Raw genomic sequence first — 21,638 nt, forward strand, 5'->3', positions numbered from 1 at the left:
ACACTCTTCAGTCCATTTAAATTCAATGAGAAGCTTGTACAAAGGACGTGCTATCTTAGCGAAAAATAAAATAAACCGTCGATAATAACCCACGTGTCCCATGAACCTTTGAACTCCCTTGTAATTGGTTGGTGGTGGTAACTCTAGAATCACTTTAATTTTGCTCTCATCGGTTGAGATACCATTTTTAGATACTATATGCCCTAAAATAACTCCATGCTTGACCCAAAATTGGCATTTGAACGGGTTCAATGAGATACGATATAACCTACACTTTTCAAACACCTTCCGCAAACATGATAGATGTTCTTTCCAAGAAGAGTAAACACAAAGGTCGTCTAAGAAAGCTTCACAAAACTCTTTCAAATATTCTTTAAAAGCAGTGTTTATTAATCGTTGGAATGTAGCAGGGGCATTTGTTAAGCCAAAAGCCATCACACGAAATGCAAACACGCCAAATTCTGTGATGAAGGCAGTTTTAGCTTGGTCCTCTAGCTCTATCGTGATTTGGTTGTAGCCTGAGTACTCATCTAGAAAGCTATAAGCTTCCTTGCCTGCAACTCTTTCGAGTACATGTTCGGAATATGGTAGGGGGTAATGGTCTCTTCTAGTAGCTGCATTAACTTTTTTGAGGTCCACGCACACCCTGAGTTTCCCATTCTTTTTTGGCACGATAACTATTGGAGACACCCATTCAGAGTGTTCAATAGGATATATGAACCCACATTTGATAAGCTTTTCTAGTTCTTCTTGAATGATCTTTGCGTACTTAGGATTCATCGGGTACGGTCTTTGTTGTACGGGCTTCGCAGTGCTAATCATAGGGATTGTATGTTGGACCACAGAAGGTGGAACACCTTTCATATCATGGTATGTCCAAGCGAATACGTCCTTGAATTCCTTGAGAAGCTCTTTGAGGACCGCCTCTTCAACTTCTGTGAGGTCTTGGGCAATAAAAACAGGTTTTGATTCTTCATCGGGGTAGGCTAATTCTATTTCTTTAACTATTGCCGGACCATCATAGATTCCATTATTCCCATCGATAGGTATTCTTTGGGCTTTTGTGTACACAACCTTTGCTTCCCCGGTGGTGTAAGATTTGAAATGTTCTGGTGCAGGATGCAAGTCTGTGGATTCTGGTTGTGCTTTGGTCTGTGCTTCCATTTCTGCTTTCTTGTGTTGTCGAGCTAACTCTTGGTTTTGACGCCTCCTTGCAGTGCGGCTCAACTTTAGCTTGTCTATGATCTCTAATTGGGCTATGTCATGGGGTCGCGGTCTACACCACATAACATTTTGGAGATATTCACCCCAATCGTCTACCAATTTTCGATGAGCATCACATGCTCCTATATAACTGAGCCATTCTGCTGAGGATCTCTTCTTTTTTATCCTAGCACGTACATTGGCTCGATATTGACGCCTCTTAAAGTTTTTCTTTTTCTTATTTGAGACCTGCTTTTGATTTGCATTTAGATCTGGCTCACTAAAGGAGTCCTCGTTGGTGTCCTCTTCACTCTTGGAGGAGCTATCATCGGTTGATGTGCTCGGTCCTTCCGAATGTTTTGACTCTGAACTTGCTTCACTCTCTAATTCATGAGATTCAGAATCCGTTTCACTCTGGGAGTCCGTGTCTGAGTCGTGTTGGTCAAAGTCTTCTATTGAGCTACTGATGTCACTGTCAGATTGGTCTACAATTGCCTTGCCCTTAGAAGATGCATGTATGGCACTTATCATGTTCAGAGGTGCAATTTGTGGTACCTCTTCCCCCTCTGGTGTGACCCAAGTGTTTCCTCTATTTCCCCAGGTATCTATGGTTGCAGCTAGGTGTACCCAGTCTACGTTGTCTGATTCCGTCATACCCGGTAACACATCCATGTAAGGAGAATCTTGGCCAATGTCTGTATCCTTCTTACAAGTGTAACAATATTGTAGTGGGGCCGAGTGAACTGTGGTGTCAGAGCGATGATCAATAATGGTTTTACTCCCTAAGGGGTGTACCTTACCAGTCACCAAATCCACTCTAAGGACAGAGTCTTGGAATTGCAAATAGACATGATTTTTAGACCAATCATGAACCATTTGTGCTTCCCTCATGAATGGTCGTCCTAAAATCATTTCATATGACATAAGGTGTTTAGAGAAATCCATTACAATGAATGTATGTCGTACCTTGTGTCCTAGAACTTTGATCTTAAGATCCTTGAGCATCCCCATAGGTTTGGGTATGGTGCCATTTGCCATCTTTACCACAATGTTAGTAACACTGAGGCGGGGTTTTCCCATGGATTCCCAACAATCTTTTGTAACGATGCTAACTCCCGCACCACCATCGAGAATTCCCTTTATAGTTAATCCCTTGGTAGTGATGGGTAGGGTCGCATTAGACTCGTCGCCTTCAAAATACTACCCTAATTCGTTAATGGGTACCTCGATCACAGACTCGTGTCCATCTAAGTCAAGTGATTGCACATGATTTTCCTCATCAATCATAATTGAGTCAGGCCTATTTGGTTGCGCAAACTGTGGTAATCCCGTTTGTAGCTCTCCGTTAAGGAATGCTCGAAGTGCAAAGAATAACTCAGGATCTCCATACAGCTTTGCTATGATCGTGGTTCGGACCTCAGAAGACATGAAGTCCACTAGTTTGGCAACATTCATTGGCATTTTGCAGGGTGTAGGTCCTTGACTAGGAACTGGTGAGGATGGAATCTCATATTCCTCAATGGGATCAGGTATTCCTTCGTTAAACATCCTTTCCAACAAGAAAGGTGTATGCTCACTTTCTGATGTCCCGTCCTCACTCCCTTCTTGGATGATACTAGATATGGCTAACGGTCTATGGTTCATGTGGGGTGGATGAACTTGCGTGGGAAACATTGTGTCATGAATTTTGACATGCATGGGTTCTGGTTCTAGTTTCCTTTGAGTCTCCTCCACTAAACCTCTTAGATGTTTCACCTGCTCAATCTCGTCTACTGGGTTTGGGTACGTCCCAATCTTCTTTTTACGATTCTTCCCTTTTTGCCCCTGCGGTTTATCTTGGGGGTCTTGGATTGGATTTGGAAACACTTGTGGTGTTTTCAGAGGCTCTTTATGGTTTTCTCTTATTCGGTTTTCATTTGGTTCCATGTTACGGTTTTCTTTGTCGGTCTTTCCCTTTGTGGTATTGGTTCTAGTCTCCATTGTCTCGATTGAATCTGAATCATCCTCGAGGTCATTCATATACACGGGGTCATCTCCTGTTCCTATGTTTGTTTTGGAACTTGGCTTTGAATTTCCCGTATTCTGCGACCTCTTCCTTCGTGTCTTCTTTTTCTTTGCTTGGATAACTGACGCGGTATCTCTCTCTTCGAGGATATGGCGTGGCCCTTGAAGCATGGACCGTGTAATCGCATAAGCGGGTGCGACGGGTGGTATTGGCGATGTCACACTAGCAATTTTGACCAAATTTAGGGGTGTGATTTTAGGCGCATTTGGGTTATAGGGGCATTGGGCAATCAAGTGATCTATGCCACAACGATTACATGTGAGTATTGGCATTGCAGACGTGCTCCCTTGATTCATTTGCATCTGTGCAGCATTCTTTTGCAGCCTAATAGGGCACTCCGCTGCCCGATGTGGTCCACCACACTCGTAGCATTGAAGAGGTGGCCTCCTAGCCTGGGTTTTGATATTTTGACCTCTGGATGCGAGAGCAGCAGCTTGATAAACCGGCTTGACTTGCCCCCAACAATCTTCCATGTAGTATATAGGACACTCTTCCAATGTATCAAGTCCGTAGGCAATACTAGTGTCTAGTTCCTCCTCACAGCCATCTGCATAAGCATTGGATGGCTCGCAACCCACTTGGTTCATAGGGGCGACTCTTGGATGCGGGGGCTGCGGTCCTAGCACAGGAGGTGGTAGCGGTGTAGCTTGTACAACATTTTGAGATCTAGGGACCATGTGTTGCGGTAGTTGCTCAACAGGTGGAGCAGGCATCAATACAGGAGCTCAAGGTGCATCCGTCCAGGCTACAGGTGGTCTGTTTGCCATCATACGTTTGATCATTAAACAATCCTTAGCTTGGTGACCATACCTACCACATGCGTTGCAAGTTCCATTAAATTTTACTCTAAACGTAGGGCACTCACTAGTGCTATGTGGACCTAAGCAAATGGAACACCATTGTTGCTCCCTTCTTGGATACATGTGACTATTTTGAGGGGGTCGATTATCCTTAAGAGACTCTTGGATTGCCTTGGTGAGGTCTGTCAAGAATGTCTCAAATACCTTTGGCTCATTGGCAATGGGCTTTGCAGTCATGGGTTCATACTCAATGGCTTGTGAGCTAGTGGATCTCGTGTCAGTAGACACCCTCATGCCTGCTATCATCAAGTTGTCCTCTAATTGGATTGCATTGGCAGTGACATCTTCCAAGGTTGTGATACCTCTAATCACTAGTCCATTATAGATTCCTTCATTCCTCAACCCTCGAATGAATCGATCAAGCAGTTGGTTATTGTTGAAGCGCTCATTTACAGGGCAACAAGAGTTTAAGTGCTTTAGACGACTGATGAAGTCCCTTACTGACTCTCCTTCCTTACGTTCGGCCTTCTGTAGCTGAGATGCTACACCCCAAAGCACACCTTCTCGTATGTACTCCTTTAGAAACAACCTTCGAAGGGTAGGGTAGATTGTTTTCTCGTCCACCCTTAGGGTTCTATACCAATTTCCAGCCTTCCCACTTAATGTCAAGCTTAAGGCATTGCACTTATGTAGTTCGTTGCGTTCCCCTAAGGAATCACATACTTGTTCAAACACTTCAATGTGTTTTCTAGCATCTTCGTCCCCATTGAATTTTTGCGTGCGTTTGGCAATTTGTACTGCCTTACTTCTAGGCTCTCTATCAGATGCATGACGCATATTTTCCACGATAGATCGACCTATGGTTTGAGCAAACGCTGCCAAGTCACCTATGTGAGGAGGCAGGGCCGGTGTAGGTACTCTTGGAATCATATGTGGGAGAGGGACGGGTACCGGTCTTGGCATATATGTGGATGATGCAGGATATGGAACATAACCGGGCATAGGTCCACTCGGATAAGGGCTAGGGAGCGGCACTCGAGGAGCATAAACAAGTGGTACAATTGGAGGTGTGGGGGCCATGTGTGCATAAGGGGCTAGAGGCACATACGGTCGAGGCCCCATATTAGGTACTACGACACTAGGTAGTGGCACTGCGCTAACCGTAGATGTCATCGGTACATTCTCTGTCAGGCCTATCCCTGGAGTGAGCACTGTGTTTTCCTTAATAGAGGGTTGAGCCAAGTTAGGGAAGCTAAAGTTGTCGCTCGGAGGCTCAGATTTCATAGAGACCCCAGGTGAAATGACGTAAGATGGGTCCATGGGACTCATTAGAGGAGTCTCCATTTGTGATAGAGTAGGCTGTTGAGCCTTGCTCGTATCCAGAAATCTCATGGGGCCAGTTGAGAGTATATTTACCCCTCGGTTTTGCCTATCTGATTGAATAATGCCATGGATAACATTACAGATCATTTTCTGTTGATCTTCGATGCTCGTGGCACTAGAGGTGGATTGTACAATCTCTATCCATCCTACATGGTAGGCGTGGCCAGAGTGTAGATCCGTCAACACCTCAGTGTGGAGGTCGTATGTCCAATGATCATTAATGAACAATCCTTCTAGAGTCGACGTGTTAACGGTTTCTTGTGAGGTAGAAGCAATGTTGCTCCCCGTGGTTTTACTTGTCACCAACGGTACTCTAGAGGGAACTTCTGAAGGAGGCAGCTCAACAGGGCCTTCTTGGTTAGAAGTTGGCAGGATATCCACATGGACACTCTTTGGGGGTGTGGGGTCCACGTGCGATGTGAAAGGAGAGTCCACTTCCCCACCCCCTTCGTGTGCTTCATTTGCATCAGGTTTCGAGCGAGTAGCTCTACCTAATGTTTCCATGAAACGGCTAAACATACTAGTACTAGGCTGTGGAGCTTCGGGAGGTGCATGGCCTTCTCTCTCAGTGTTTTGGGTAGGGTATGCTTCCATGATTTCTGAGTCGGAGGAGGAATCACTAGCGGCTATTTTGGGGTCTTGGGTGGTGCTACCTTGTGTCCCCGCTGAGGGTCTAGAGCCTATCGTGGATGGGTAATGGGTGTCCGTATGAACAGAGGCACCCTCAATATGCTCGTGTTCTAGCACCCGCCCAGAGCGTAAGTGCATGTGCTTTTGATACCCTCAGGTGTCAAAAAGCTGCTCTAGGAGGCCTTGTGACTAGTTTTTTGCGTGTTTTTTGTTTCTTTTTTTGCTAGATTTTTTAGAGCGTGTCGTGGAATGGGCCGTGTGATAGCTCGAAACGAGCGTATTGCTAGGAGGGACGCGCTGTGCTTTACAGCCCACCGTTTGGTTCTATTTTGCTCCAGAAAAGCCCGAAACAGTCTTTTCCTAGCTGGGGAACTAGGCTCCAAATAGCAAGTCTAAGGGTGCAAGTGGGAAGAGAAGGGAGGAGAGTGGAGGACTTGCCCCACATGCTCTCATTCCCTCTTGAGGGGGTAGGGTATATATATAAGAGTGAATCTAGTATGTATCAAAAGACTGAGGACTGAAGCCTGGGCTTGGGCTTGGGCCCGATCAAAATTTTAGTGATCCCCCCTGTCACTCACGCTTAAATATTTTCGATTTTTTCCCGTCCGTTTTTATAACCTCCCCCTCACTCACGTTTTTATTTTTCGATTTTTTTAAATTTTTTTTGTTGGATATTATTTGGTACGCGTTTTGGTGCGCGTTGACCTCACCTAACTATTTACTGTCCCACCTACCTATTGACCTGCTAATCAGTGGTTCACCTAATTACTAACCTACTTAATTAACTAACTGTGCGCCTAACTGTGCACAAACCAGAAAACACAGAAAATGCAGAAAATTGAAACTTGACAGAACTGTGCAGTGCAAACCAGAAAATGCAGAAAACGCAGAAACGCAAGAAATGCTAACTGTGTAAGCTGAAATCTGAGCTTAATAGAACTAGCAAAACAGAGCTTAACAGAACACAGAAAACTTGAATGCAGTCAACAACATTGTGTCTTTCTCTACTATTTTTGCATAACAACAATAATCAAACTTAAGCCGTGCCTTTCCTACATAAAAAATAGCTTCAATACAATTTACAGGTCGCCATTGGAGCTTCACGCGCAGCAGCTCCCCGACAGCGACGCCAAAAATGTCACGGCTAGGGACTTGCTACGCGCCGTGTGCGAGCCACAAAGGCTCCTAGCACACAGTCATACAACAGACAAGCTCATAAGGAAGAATGGTGTGTCACTCACCTTCCTGCATAGTTGCGAATGAAGGATTCCCGCGCCGCGAAGAAGAGGGAGACGCCGCTACGCCGCGCTCAACCGCCTCGCCGCCGTCGTGCCGCCGCAACGCTCGATCACACACACACTCTCACACTCTCTCTCACACGTACACACACACACACAAGGAGATGGTGAAGGAGAAGGTGGAGATGGAGCAAGAGCGGCTTCTATTGCACAATGAGAGAATGAGTAAAAATTAGGTTTAGTGGCTTTTATATGAGCTCACCCCATTCACACTTGGGCGCCCATACTTAGCCAACTAACTCCTTGAATATTCCAGTTAGAGTGTGCCTGTCATCGGCGATCACCCTTACCCTGTTCCTATTGGTCCGACAAGCCCGGTACCTGACTCTAAATAGTACAACGTTTATAAATCATAGGGTGTCCGTGTGCCGTGAGGGTTAACAACAATCCATGGTTCATCTGCCATCGTTGCGGGCTTCTTTGCAAAACCGCCTAGTGGCAAATAGAGGTCCTTCTGGTAGAGATAGTTTTCAATCTGCATCTTCCAATGTTGGTAGTTTTGCCGTTGAACTTTGCAATCTTGAGATTCCCTTCCTCCGCCATAACTCCCACTCAATTCAAGGAATCCTTTCCTTGAGATAATTTAGCTACGAGCAAACCTTGCTATGATACCAGTTGTTAGGAAATAAGACGTAGCTAAATAGATAATTGAGTAGATTACTTAATGGACAGAGATAGATTGACATACACGAGATTATAGAGTAGAGAGAGAGAGAGAGAGAGAGAGAGAGAGAGAGAGAGAGAGAGAGAGAGAGAGAGAGAGTACACACGATATACGTGTTTCACCCAATGTGGGATACGTCCACGGGAAAGCAGCCTCAATGGCTTTAGTACTTCAAAACAAGAAGTAGTTTACAAAGGGATTATACTCTTAATGGAGCTCCCGCCTTGCTTCACTTTCACCACCTCACACTCACCTTGTTGCATCAACTTCACACTCTATGAAATGTGTGTAGAAATGGCCTCCTTTTATAGGCCAAAAGGGCTGCCCTCTCTCATGAGAGGCAGCTACGTGTAGCTGCCCTTGTGTAGATAAGTCCAAATCGGACCCTTCAATCCGCCCATGTGTGGCCGCCCTTGAGAAGACAAGTCCGCTTTTGAATTCGGCCACCGGCCATTGAATTTGGCCACTGGCCCCATCGGCCATTGACTTCCGACCACCGGCCACCGGCCATTGACTACTGGCCACCTGCCAACTGACCGGTTGTTTTCCGACCACTTTCCGACCGCCGTCCGGCCATAATATTCCGGCGAAAAGGAATATTCCGACGAAGGAAAAAAAACTCTCCCCTAAAGTTGCCCCTAATTTTTGGCCGTGAAAATTTTGGTTTCCGGCGAGTGATTTTCCTTCACGCACGATGGCTTCTCCTCATAATGGGGGCCTTACAAATGTGCGATTTTACCACAGAAGATTACAAGGTAAATCAGGCTACATACTTAACATGTGGAACCAATTTCACCGTCAGGAAGACAGGGTTTGTTTATTGTTGAATGCATTTGCAACCTCAAGGTTTGAGTTTTATTTTATTTAGTTATACACTCAATATATCATATATGTTGGGTGCCAAGCACCCTCTTATGCAAATACATTCCTCATGATGCTACATCTTGTCTAGGTTTTCTTGTTGAGATGAGTCAGCTTTCTTTGCATCTCTTACTGGCTTAGCATATAAGATCCATTACATCGGCAAAAATTTGAGGAGGGTTGTCTGGAGAGAGGGGTTGGCTGGGGTGGCGGCGGCACATCGATTGAACTAAATATATGGAATCTGGTTGTATGCAAAAAATGGCTAGATTTCTCGCAGGCTTCATGTCGCCACCTCAATTGCATCATTAACAGAACTACTAGTACCTCTGTCATAAGCACTGGCTTCTTCGTCTTTTAAAGGGATCGTACCTTGACAGCCTTTAAGTTGCATCCTTTAACTAGAGATACTAGTTTCTAATGGATGGTTATTATGGCCCCTGCACATAAAAAGTGGTTATTGGAGGTCCAAAATCGATGGATCTTTAGAGTTGTTTTTGGCTCATTACTGCTCAAAGCACGGGACTCACGGACTTATAATTTTTGTAAAGACCACAGTGCCAACTCTCCACCATACTTTTGTATGGCACCTCTGTATGACATGCACTATATACTTTGCACTTTAACTCTGTGACGTTCATTGCAAGATGATATGTTTAACTATTCACATTGCTTTTTTGTAGCTTCACTCAAATATTGGCCTATAGATTGGACAATCGAAAAGCAGCAGTACAACAGTGCAGGTCAAGAAAGCACCTCACTTATTGTTGCAATTCATTCATGCTTTATCTATTTGCTAGTTTTATAATTTTCCGCATTACTTCCCTTGCTTTGGTTTATTTGGATCTCGTTTTTAGAAGTATACACTCGATGTCGATCAACATCTGCACATGTTAGTTACACACGCAAATCTTTGCATATGGTTGCATGTAGACAATGCATGTGATGTATTACAATAGTGAATACACAAGTAGTGAATGGATGTGGTGTATCACAGTAGTGAATTCACCTTGTGCATCTTTATTTTAGCTCTAAATAATTGATACCATACTAGGTGTCTAAATAATTGATCACATATTGTATATGTCCTCGTTTCTCCCGCACTAGGTGTCAATATGAAGTTCTCAATGAGCTAGGGTCAAACTGCAGCCAACTTGAAACTAGCTTATCGTTCATATGCTAGGTCATGGTTTGAAATTACTGCATTGCATAAATATTGGAGCATGCAATGTGGCATCTTTGCTCACAATCTAGAAATATGTCCTTCCAGTGCACGATGGCATACCTCACATATATAGAGATAAACGAGATCAACAGACAAATGCAATAGACACTTCTGCTGCCCTCACTTTTGTATTATTGTTTCTTTGTCATCGGAGTGGTAGCAACAAGACTTAGCACCATTGTATCTACAGTCCATTATCACTTCAAGATACCAACCACGAATCAACAACATCCCCTCTCTATTCATGAGACCGATGAGCGATATTTGGACATAAAAGAGGTAGATATTATAATTATAGACAAGCTATCCATGTTAACCCAAATGACTTTTGACCTTATCGTAAGAAAAAATGTCAACGTAACAAGCAGTACATTGGCAGATCCCTTCAGCAACAAATGTGTTCTCTTGCTCAATAATCTTGCCCAGCTACCCCCAGTTTGTAGTCACACATGAGAGCTTTGTAACACATGCCATATCACAAGCTTGGTCCACTAGCTACATGCAACTTTGTACAAGATGTCACTCTCTGTAAGACATGCAACGAACCTTGAATTGCTTCAGTTCTTGACCATTATTCGTGAAAGAAAACCAGACTTAGATGATATCAATTGTACCTTGGGTGCATGCATTATAGATGAAGCGCATGTGCATGACTACATCAACAACTCTACTACGATAATTAATCTATACTCACATATGAAATGTCCAACACTATAACAACAACAGTAAGATCCTAATCCCTAGCTATGGCGTAGGCTTTAGCAACGCCCTCTCAGGGGTCACGTCGCCTCATTAACCTCCCACCTCTGGCTAGATGAGATGACCTCCCAGGCTACCTCACCTACTCCAGGCCAGGATCATAGGGTGCCAAATATCTGGGCCTCGGGAGCATTGCCACACCACTCCCCCCCCCCCCCCCCCCCCCCCCCCTTTCTGCATACAATTGGCCCAAGCGCTCTGCAACATCTTCACTGCCTCCATTAGTCCCAAGTTGAAGGGCTATTCCCTGAGTTCGGGCTACCACATGATAGCATAGAGCGCCTTGAAGCTGCAAGAGCCATTCTCCATGGAGCCGGGTTCTTCACACAACCCTCCCTTGCCTTCACACCAACAAGGGTATCTGCTGGGGGTGATGAAGGCCCTACTGCTGCAACCTCCCCTCAACCTACCAACGACGATCAATAGTCTTGAGGCGAAAGCCCTGCTCCAACAGGCCATCAACAGACTGTAGGAGGTAAGCCTGTCGTCATCCTACTTGTTCAAATCCGTAAAACACAAAATGATCTGGAGAATCGGGCTCTGATAGGGCTTTTGGCTGGCCTGTGACCTCCTGCTGATATCTTGAGAGGCTATATAAAAAACCAGTGGGGAACCTTAGGGGTAGAAGTTGAGACCATTCAGGCTCTCCCTAAGAACCAATATGTCTTTGTCTTTCGCATGGCAGAAATGGTGTTTTGCATTCTAAGTTCAGGGCAATGAATTTTGAGAACTACACCTCTGTGCCTATTTAAATGGAACAAGCATTACAATGCTGACACACTTTCCTGTATGGTTAGAGTTCCTAAATTTGCCAACCACTGCACTTCCATAACCATATGAGAATTATTGGGTCTTAGCTAGGAGGAAGACCTAGGGGAGATTACATCCCCGCGTGGCATTCTCAGGCCCTGATTGAAATGGATATCTCTGCAGATCTCCTCAAGCCATGATCATCACCCTAGATGATGGGGAAAATTTTGAGCAACCCCTCGTCTACAAGTATCTCCGTAACGCCTGTTTCCACTGTGGGGCCAAAGGGAATTTAGTTAGAGACTATCCTATTAAAAAGCCTAAGCCAGAATCAGTGAGAGAACAAAAGGACACCCAGACCCCTAAACCCAAGGCCCCTCCCACTAGCTCTGCTCCCCATTTCTCAAGGTCAGACAGGAATATACAGGAAAGAAACACCATGGACAAGAATAAGGCAAGAACCCCCAACCGATTTGCGTTGTTAGCCTCATTGCCTGAATGGGAGGACTCCGAGGTAGCAGAATCGACTGGTCCCGATTCAGAAGAGGAAGACGACACTATGTCTTGTCTTGAGTCTCAGGTCAACAAAGTCGACCAGGAAAAACTAACCAACCTTAACAAGGCTTCTTCATCAGCTGAAGGCAACAAGGGAAACGTTGCTCCAATTCAGACAAAAAGCCAAAATGCAGGCCCCAACCCTATGGAGGTTCACAAGGACAATAAACGTGTCCATAAATCTAGGGCACATGCCTCGCCAAGGACTCATATAAAGAAAGGCAAAGACCGTCGCATTAATAGATGAAGCTACTTTCTTGGAATATAAAGGGGCTCTCGGACCCCATCAAAGCTAGGAAGATTAAGGCCTTGGTGCTCAACTACCCAGTAGACGTCATTTCTGTACAAGAAATCAAGACCAACAGAGATGCTCTCTCAAAGATTCACAATAGCGTATAAGGACCACCAGTGGCACGTTTCTGATCATGCTTGAGGTTCTGAAGGAACAGCTCTTGGAACACCCAATCTCACTGGAACACCTCTAGTGGTGGTGTTGGAGAATTTTGGGTGGCTATCATGGTTGATGCCCCTGTTAACTACACTCTGGTCTTGGTATATGCTGGAGGCTCTGTAAAAAACAGAAATGACCTTTGGCACGAACTTCTATCCCTCATAGGACCGGTCATCCTCTTTGGAGATTTCACCATGATGGAAAGCAAAGAAGACCGATATCTCCAAAAGGGCAACACTATCTCAGGGGCTGAGCATAAGAAATGGGAGGACCTCAAAACGCATCTAGACCTGGTGGATATAGGTACGACAAGAGAATTCTCCTAGCAGAATTACTCTAAAGGAGACAATGCAAGGCAAGCTAGGCTGGACAGGTGTTATATAAGTATGGGAGTAGCCAAAGTGTACAATAGAGTCAAGGCTAACACCTCTTGTGCCTCTGACCACTACCCCTTAGTCATAACCCTAGATGACAAGAATTCCAAAATCAGAAATCATTGGTTTCACACAGACTCTTCCCTCTTTCAGATAGAAGACGTTCAAGACAATATCAAGGCCATATGGGTTCAAGCTTTCTCAAAGGGAGACTCACCTGCAAAGTCTTGGTCCAAGGCTGTTGCCAGCACTCAAAAAATACTAATCTCATTCAGAAAGAGGGTCACTGAAATAAGGCAACATAGGAAAGACCAGTTATACAGTGAACTCATAGTCTTGGAAGACTTCTCCATCGAGCAGCCCGAGGTTTAAGACAAAATCAGCACTCTTCGGCACCAGTTAAAAATGGAGGAAGACCTCATCCTTCTCCACACAATGGTTTTCTTTAGGGAATGGTGGGCAGGCCAGGTGGACAAGCCCACCAAATCCATGTTCAAAGCCCTCAAAAAGAAACATAAAAAAGACATGATACCGTTACTATCTACTGAAACAGGTCGGGCCACCACCCAGGAGGAGAACATCCTGCTAGTCCACACCCATTTCTCTAATCTTTTTAGTCCGGTAGAGAGCTCCAACCAGGCCAAAAAGAGCAAGAGAGCAGATTCAAAAGAGTAGGAAGCAGGTTATCCCTCTCCACATAGCCAAACAACTGGATTCTGATCTCACCTCACAAGAAATCAAGAGGGCTATCGATGCTCTTAAGATAAAGAAAACCCCAGGGATAGACGGGCTGCCGGCTAAATTCTACCAAGCCTTCAAAGACATGATGGCACCAATCTTGAAGTTGGTTTGGGAGGAGGCAATCAAATTCTCCGCTCTCCCAATCAGCATCAACACTGGCATTATCAAGCTTCTTCATAAAAAAGGCCCTAAGGAACAACTGGCCAATTGGAGGCCCCTCACCATGTTAACGTCCGCTTATAAAGTGTTTGCGAAAGCCATTGCTAGCAGAATTACCCTGGCCTTGACAGAGTGGCTGTGTGCTGAGCAGAAAGGGTTTATCAAAGGAAGAAGGATCACGGAAGCAGTTATCTCCATATGGGAGGGAATCGAACACGCTGAAGCTTCTGGACAGGATTTCATATTCGTCAAAGTGGACTTCGATAAAGCCTATGACAGGCTGGAATGGTCGTTTATCATTCAGAGTCTGTCTATGATGGGGTTTGGCCCCATGTTGGTAAGGTTTGTCCTCACCCTCCTCGATAATGCACATGCTAGAGTTGCCCTCAATAACTCTCTATCTGACCCCTTCCCTCTACACCGTTGAGTAAGACAAGGTTGCCCCCTTGCCCCTCTCCTGTTTGCTATCTCTGCAGACGCCCTTAACTGGTTAGTCAAAGCCAAAATGGCTAGTGGCAATCTCAAAGGTATTCTATTACCTAATGGCCAGCAAAACGGTGTCTCTCACAATTCACTGGACGACACCAATGGTCTTCTCCAGAACGACAACCAATCCCTAGCTTCATTCTGGGAATGCTTGGACATCTTTTACAAGGCCTCAGGTTCTCATATCAATCACAACAAGACAGGTATTCGATCTTATCTCTCTCCTCTCCCGAATTGGATTGTCGACCAGGGTGCAAGATTCTGCAAGATGGAGTGATATTCATATTGCTAGGCATCCCGTTTGGATTCAGAGTTACGCTTGGACAAAGATGGCAATGGGTCCTTGAGAGGTTCTCAACCAAGCTCAACAGATGGCTGGGGTTTCAATCAAACATAACAGGTCGTTCTTTAGTTATTAAGCATTTTCTATGTAGTTATGTGGTCTTCTTCCTTTCTTGCTGGCGTCCCCCTGACTCCCACTTGAAGAGCATCATTAAAGTCTTCCGAAACTTCTTATGGTCAGGAGATCCCTTAAAGAAAGGAATGGCCAAGGTGCAGTGGAACATATATTGCCTCCCGAAGGACGAAGGGGGACTAGGCCTTACGAACATCACGGCTTGGGTTGACAAACTTGCTATCAAATTAATCATCAGAGCTCTTGAGCAAAGGGAAGAAGAGTGGGCGGTGCTACTGTTCAGAAACCTCCACGAGTTCAAGATCAGTCAACCGAACGACTGGGATTGCCTCCCTTGGGTCCCCATCTTCTTTGGGGCAAATGAAATTAGTGCTAGCGGATCGGATCTCCTCAAGTCACTGTGGAACTCGTGGAACCATTATAGAAGCCACATCAGAATCAACTGGGACTTTAAGCACAATTTCCCTTTCAGAGGACAGGATTCTGTATGGTGGTCTCTCCCCCCTATTCCCCCTCTCAACCTACAGCAACTCAGAACAGCAAGGAGAATTCACTGCAAAGACCTTGTTAAATGGCAAGACCTTTGGCACAAAAGCGAATGCAGGTGGCTTAATGATACAGAGCTAATCCACAAGGCTGGCCTTCAGCCGTCGGAATTGAATCTAGTCAAAACAAGGAGGTCTAGCTTCCCCAAAACATCTGAATGGATGTTGGCCCTTAGTACTTCTCCATCAACCAAGGCCATTTACTGGCAGCAGGGGAGTATGTTCTCCCATCCACCTTCCTTTGCCCCCTATTTTGCCTACCCCTGTGCATGTTCTACTTAATGCTCGCTGGAATGTTTCTCTGGACAGGAAGCAATGGAACTTTAAGTTCAAAGCTGCGTGGAATAGAGGAATATCTGCTAAACATTCAGTTCTGCTTTGGTTAATCCTGCATAAAGCTGTGTGGACAGGTAGTCGCATTCAGAAAGCAAGGTTAGGGTCGGGCGTGTGTGTCAACTGCCAAAGGGAAGTGGAGGATATCCCCCACCTGTTTATGAATTGTATTAAAATTCAAAAAATACTGGCTCCGCTCTATACTGCACTGGGCTTTTGCCCGAATTGGAAGCATTTGCTACTGGGAGACTCGGTCTCCATCTTTTCAGTTGTATGGAACAGAATTAGGGGTGAATTTTTATGGATCATTTGGAAGGAGAGAAATAATAGGTTATTTGACGGCTCTTACCAGACTAAATGTCTGAGAAATGTGTTTGCTAATGTCAACTTGCAAATTAACCAACTGAATGGACCAGTGCCGCCTCTACCAAGCTAACTACAAGGTGCTGACCGACTGTATGGGATTTTACAACATCTCAAATATAAACAAGCAACAAGAGGTGCTGCTCGATGGGTCTTATACTCACCTTCAAAGGATGATTGACGAATTCAAGAATGAAAGAGAAAAGCTTCATAGGCAATATAACAAGGGATCAAGCTGCTCCAACACATCCAAAAAGTTTTTGAATGATCTCCCTAGATACTGAACAATATGATGTATATGAAGTTAGCCTTGTAACTAGGTGGTGGTCTGTATTTGAAGTTAGCATGGTAATCAGGGTTGGTGTATATGGTCATGTACTATTTTGTATCCGAGTCTATCATGTAATTTTGCCCCTCTAATTTAATTCACAAGCGCCGAAAAAAAAAACACTATAACAACCTTGCCTTGAATAAGCTGTACAATCAAACTGACATTACAAAAGTTGAAATAAAGACAAAAGCAGGTAACATAAATGTCCTTCAATAAGGGCTTCTAGAATCTAGACCTTAAGTTCAATAAGCTCGATTCGATCGCAATTGGCACTAGGGGCTTCTAGAATCTAGACCCTAAGTTCAATAAGCTCCATTCGATCGCAATTGGCATTGGGGGCTTCTAGAATCTGGACCCTAAGTTCAATAAGCTCGATTCGATCGCAATTGGCGTGCGCTGCATGATTATTCTATAGATGTTATATAGCAAGTCCCACCAAACAAGACTAGTTCGTTCGGACAATGTATTCTGCAAAGAATGAGGGATGAGTGACAAGCCTAGGTTGGCAACCAGCTCTACGGGACAGCTGCATATTGTCAAGGTAAGAAACGCTGTTTCTCTTTCTCTTTGGGGTTTGTCACCCCGCGCCAAACCAAAAAAAAGTCTTTTCTCGATTTTTGTGGTTGATGAATATCTCTTTAACTGTCGCCAGCTTTGTACTGTTTTCAGAGCTGCAGCAAATCCAGAGAAGAAGCAATATTCGCTACACAAGTCAAGCATAGACAGGAAGAGCATAATGAGGAGTCAAAAACAATGAGTTTTTCTTTTCTGAACAGACTAAAAGTCTGTGGTCAGAAGAAGGATTTGTACCATGTCAGTAGGATACACACTCAACTTCACAATAGTGGGTTACTCCAGAAAGATGCATATTTAGGGAGCACATTGGTGAGTGTGTATGCTAAATGTGGTGTCCTAACAAAAGCACAAGAAGTTTTTGATGTGCTTTCTGTCCGGAATGTCATTCACTTGGAATGCGTTGATTGCAGGATATGCCCAACATGATTGTGGCAAGGAAGCTCTGCGCTGTTTTCACAGGATGCGAAGGGAAGGCCTCTCTCCAAATGCAATCACCTATGCTTGCACCTTGAAATCCTGCGGCCTTACGCAAGACATTGACATGGGTGAGAGAATTCACGACGAGATTTCTAGTCAGGGGCTGTTAAAGAAAGGTGTCATGCTTGGTGGTGCTTTGGTCGATATGTATGCCAAATGTGGTGCTTTCACAAAAGCACGAAAAGTTCTTGATGGACATCCTATCTGGGATGCGGTCTCTTGGAATGCCTTGATTGCAGGATATGCCCAACATGGTTGTGGCAAGGAAGCTATGGGCTGTTTCAATCAGATGCAAAGGGAAGGCTTTTCTCCAGATGCAGTAACCTATGCTTGCATCTTGAAGGCCTGTGGCCTTATGCAAAACATTGACATTGGTGAGAGAATTCATGATGAGATTGCCAGCCAGGGGCTGTTGAAGAAAAGTGTCTTTCTTGGCGGTGCTTTGGTTGATATGTATGCCAAATGTGGTGCCCTTATGAAAGCACAAGAAGTTCTTGATGGGCTTTTTGTCCGGAATGTTATCACTTGGAATGCATTGATTGCAGGATATGGTCAACATGACTGTGGCAAGGAAGCTCTCTGCTGTTTCCAGCGGATGCAAAGGGAAGGCCTCTCTCCAGACGTAGTCACCTATGCTTGCACCTTGAAGGCGTGTGGCCTTGTGCAAGACATTGACATGGGTGAGAGAATTCACGATGAGGTTGCTAAACAGGGGCTGTTGAAGAAAGGTGTCTTGCTTGGCGGTGCTTTGGTTGATATGTATGCCAAATGTGGTGCCCTCATGAAAGCATGAAAAGTTCTTGATGCGCATCCTCTCCGGGATGTGATCTCTTGGAATGCGTTGATTGCAGGATATGCCAAACATGGCTGTGGCAAGGAAGCTCTTGGCTGTTTTAACCAGATGCGAAGTGAAGGTTTCTCGCCAAACGAAGTCTCTTGGAGTGCTCTTGTCGGAGGATACGCCCAGCAAGGGCTGGCCGAGGAAGCTCTGAACTGTTTTTGTCGGATGCAACATGAGGGCATCTCCCCAACTGCAATCATTTTTCTCAGTGTGCTTAATGCATGTAGTCATTCAGGTCTACTGGATGAGGGCCAAATGCTTTTTGATAGCATGACGAAAAAATATGGCATTATACCAGAGAAAGAGCACTATGCTTGTCTGGTTGACCTTTTCGGTCGGGCAAGGCATTTTGACAAAGCTATGAGAGTAATCAAGATGATGCCATCATCTGATTATCCACCAGTTTGGTCAACTCTTCTAGGTGCTTGTCGACTCTTCTAGGTGCTTGTCGGAGCAGTCAGGATGTAGCTGCTGGACTGATGCAAGTAGAAAGGTTCATAGATTTGTTGTTGGGCATACCGAGCATCCGCAAAGCAGACAAATCTATTTGAAGCTACAAGGTCTTGAACTTAAATTGTCCCTACAAGGGTATTCCCCAAATTTGCATTGGGTCTCACAAAATATTCCCCTTGCTTGAAAGAAGGTTTCGGGTTTTCAGCATTCTGAGAAACAAGTCATTGCTTGTACAATCATCAATATGCCACAAAGGACGGATATATGCATCACCAAAAACATGCCGGTATGCGGGGATTGCCATGCTGCCACCTCACTGATATAAAAAATAGAGAAGCATAAAATAGTGGTAAAAAATGCAAATTGCCTGCATGCTTTTCAAGGTGGAAAATGTTATTGTCGTTATTAGCAGTAAAAAAAGCGTTGGAAAACTTGAATCTGGGGAACTTGAAGTTTCATCAGTTCTTTTGGTGTCCAATTCCAAAGGAAGCCCATACCCTTGTGGCAAAAGGTGATTACAACAACATTTTAAGAACTATGATTGTATGTATTCACCATGAGAATATATATACATATATGAAGGCGGAAAGGGTTCCGGAAGAGGGCAGGGCATGAGGAAGCATTTCCCTCTTCTGAAATCCCTTCCCCCTCTCCATGGCCTTCGAGAGGACATATCAAAGGAGAAAACTCAAGAGTACCATGTGTCGGACTGAGCCTGTGTGCCTTTACCATATCTCTACACTTTATGGGTCCTGCTGTCCACCCGTCACTTTCGTGGGGCATTGCCTCTCTGTGGACAGGTGCTATAGTGCTCGCCCTCCACTCATGCTACCTGAGCTTACGTGGGCCGATAATGCAACTCCTGATATCGTACCCTCTTTCACTGTGCAAGGGAGTAGTGTACCAAGGATCTCCGGCTCAGATGCAACAACAAACAAACCCCCCCCCCCCCCCCCCCCCCCCCCAAACAACACACACTCCATTTCCCTTCTTTCACGATCTCTCTCTCTCTCTCTCTCTCTCCCCCCGCCCCCCCCCCCCCCCAAAACAACACACACACACACACACACACTCCATTTCCCTTCTTTCACGATCTCTCTCTCTGTCTCTCTCCCCCCCCCCCCCCCCCCCCCCCCCCCCCCACCAAAAGAACACTCGGCCTCTATGGCACCTTGAACGGCAGCCACTGACTCCTGATGTGGCTTAGCACTATGAGAGGCACAAGTATGTAGCAGCTTTGTGTGCATGTTGCTAGAATCATGCAGCTCTCAGTTAGTTAGGGCTCATGTCCGCTCAGTGGCCTTGAGCAAATGGTAGCCTGGGACAGCTAACAGCAGCGACTAGAGGACGAAAAGCAACAAGTAAAGATGTTTGGTGGGAGGCTGAGAGGTGACCAACCCCTAAGGCCAATGCCATGGCTTGAGTATGGGTAGAGGTGGGCTGTGCTGGGGGTCGATGACAAAGGTGTAGCAATGTTGCAGGGCACCTTAAACGTCCACAAGGTCTGTTGGAGCATGTATGCTTCTTTTGAGCACAGGAAGTCAAGCCGTGTACTTTGAAGCGGCAATGTCGCATAGGGCACATGTGAAGCAAGCCAATGGGTACAATGCAGGAGTCCAAGCTGTTGACCTTCAAGGGGCCAAGTTACACACAATGTAGATACGGCTTGCAGCTGTCAACAGCAATGAGGACTTTTAACATGACTAGCCGTGGCATGAAGCTCTGGGCTATTTTCAGCAAACACAGAGAGAGGATTTCTCTCTAAATGCTCACCTTTGCCTTTGTTTTGACGGCATTTGGCATCATCCAAAAAAACCACCTGGGCAAACAAATCTATCATGAGAGTTGTAGGCAGGGTTCTGTTGAAAAGAATGTCGTGCTTGGTGGAGCATTGGTCGAGAGCACGTCAAGTGTCAAAGTCGATGATTCGGAAGCGTAGGGCAATGGGGAGAATACACGAGAGAGAGATACCGCTGAACCAACCAACTAGGCAATAAATTAGTGATTTACAATGGGTTGGATGCACCTTATAGACTAGCTTTGTTTCGTGAAGTACCCCCCTCGGCAAATTGCCCTACCCAAGACTTTGACATTAAGTAAATTAAATACCTAAAGCCAAAATAATTATTGGGATCACATTGGGCCATTCAGCTTTAACTTAAACACCAAGAACCGATCACCTTTTAAAATAGATTGTGATGTCACTGGCTACCATGTTGTAATGCACTTGTCAAAGCCCTTTTTGTTGCCATTTAGCACATGCAATTTCTTACATCGCTGATAGTTCCATGATTGAGAGATACTAGAGGGGACAAGTAAATCATCCCCCTCAGTTTGTACTGAACCCTCTGGTAAATTCTCTCGGAAGATGATGATATTCTCAATTTGGAATCAGTGATATTTCTACCTTGTTTGAGACTGATAGGCTTTTCCATGACAGAAGATGCTGATTTATTCAGCGAGCCTTCATGTGCAAAGAAAGAAATAATGTTGTCTCTAGCGCAGAATGCAGGACTGTTTGTGCACCAGGATAAGAACAGGTCACACAAAGCATGCAGCTCATGAGAAGGGTCTCCTCCTCTACCCTAGCCAAATACAATTTCACAGAAAGTCAGCCAAATGTGACATGTGTTGGGCAAAGAAGCTCTAGGTTGTTTTGGTCAGATTCAAAGTGAGGGCCTATCTCCAAATGTGACACCTGTACTTGCTCTTGAAGGCATGTAGCATTATGCAATGTAGCTAGCATCATTGAACATACGAGCTGGAAGTTTTTTATGAGCTTCTTGCTGGGGATGTGCACACGCACATCGCGCTTGCTGCTGCTTGGATCTATTTAGACACAATCCAAATAGATGCCCTTTTAATGTTTGTAGCAAGTGCAAAGGACACAATATGATTGG

General features: G+C 45.0%; 1 pseudogene across 1 annotated transcript; it reads left to right on the forward strand.

The window, feature by feature from the left end:
- The first annotated feature begins 16,723 nt into the window (after positions 1–16,723).
- LOC147460088 (pentatricopeptide repeat-containing protein At2g27610-like) lies at positions 16,724–19,689 on the forward strand (annotated as a pseudogene). The gene is made up of 2 exons (XR_015187936.1): positions 16,724–16,932; positions 17,061–19,689. The product of XR_015187936.1 is annotated as a pentatricopeptide repeat-containing protein At2g27610-like (transcript).
- The last annotated feature ends 1,949 nt before the right edge of the window (positions 19,690–21,638 follow it).

The sequence above is a fragment of the Adiantum capillus-veneris genome, chromosome 4, assembly GCF_014529385.1.
Source record: "Adiantum capillus-veneris isolate H3 chromosome 4, ASM1452938v2, whole genome shotgun sequence".
Lineage (NCBI taxonomy): Eukaryota > Viridiplantae > Streptophyta > Polypodiopsida > Polypodiales > Pteridaceae > Adiantum > Adiantum capillus-veneris.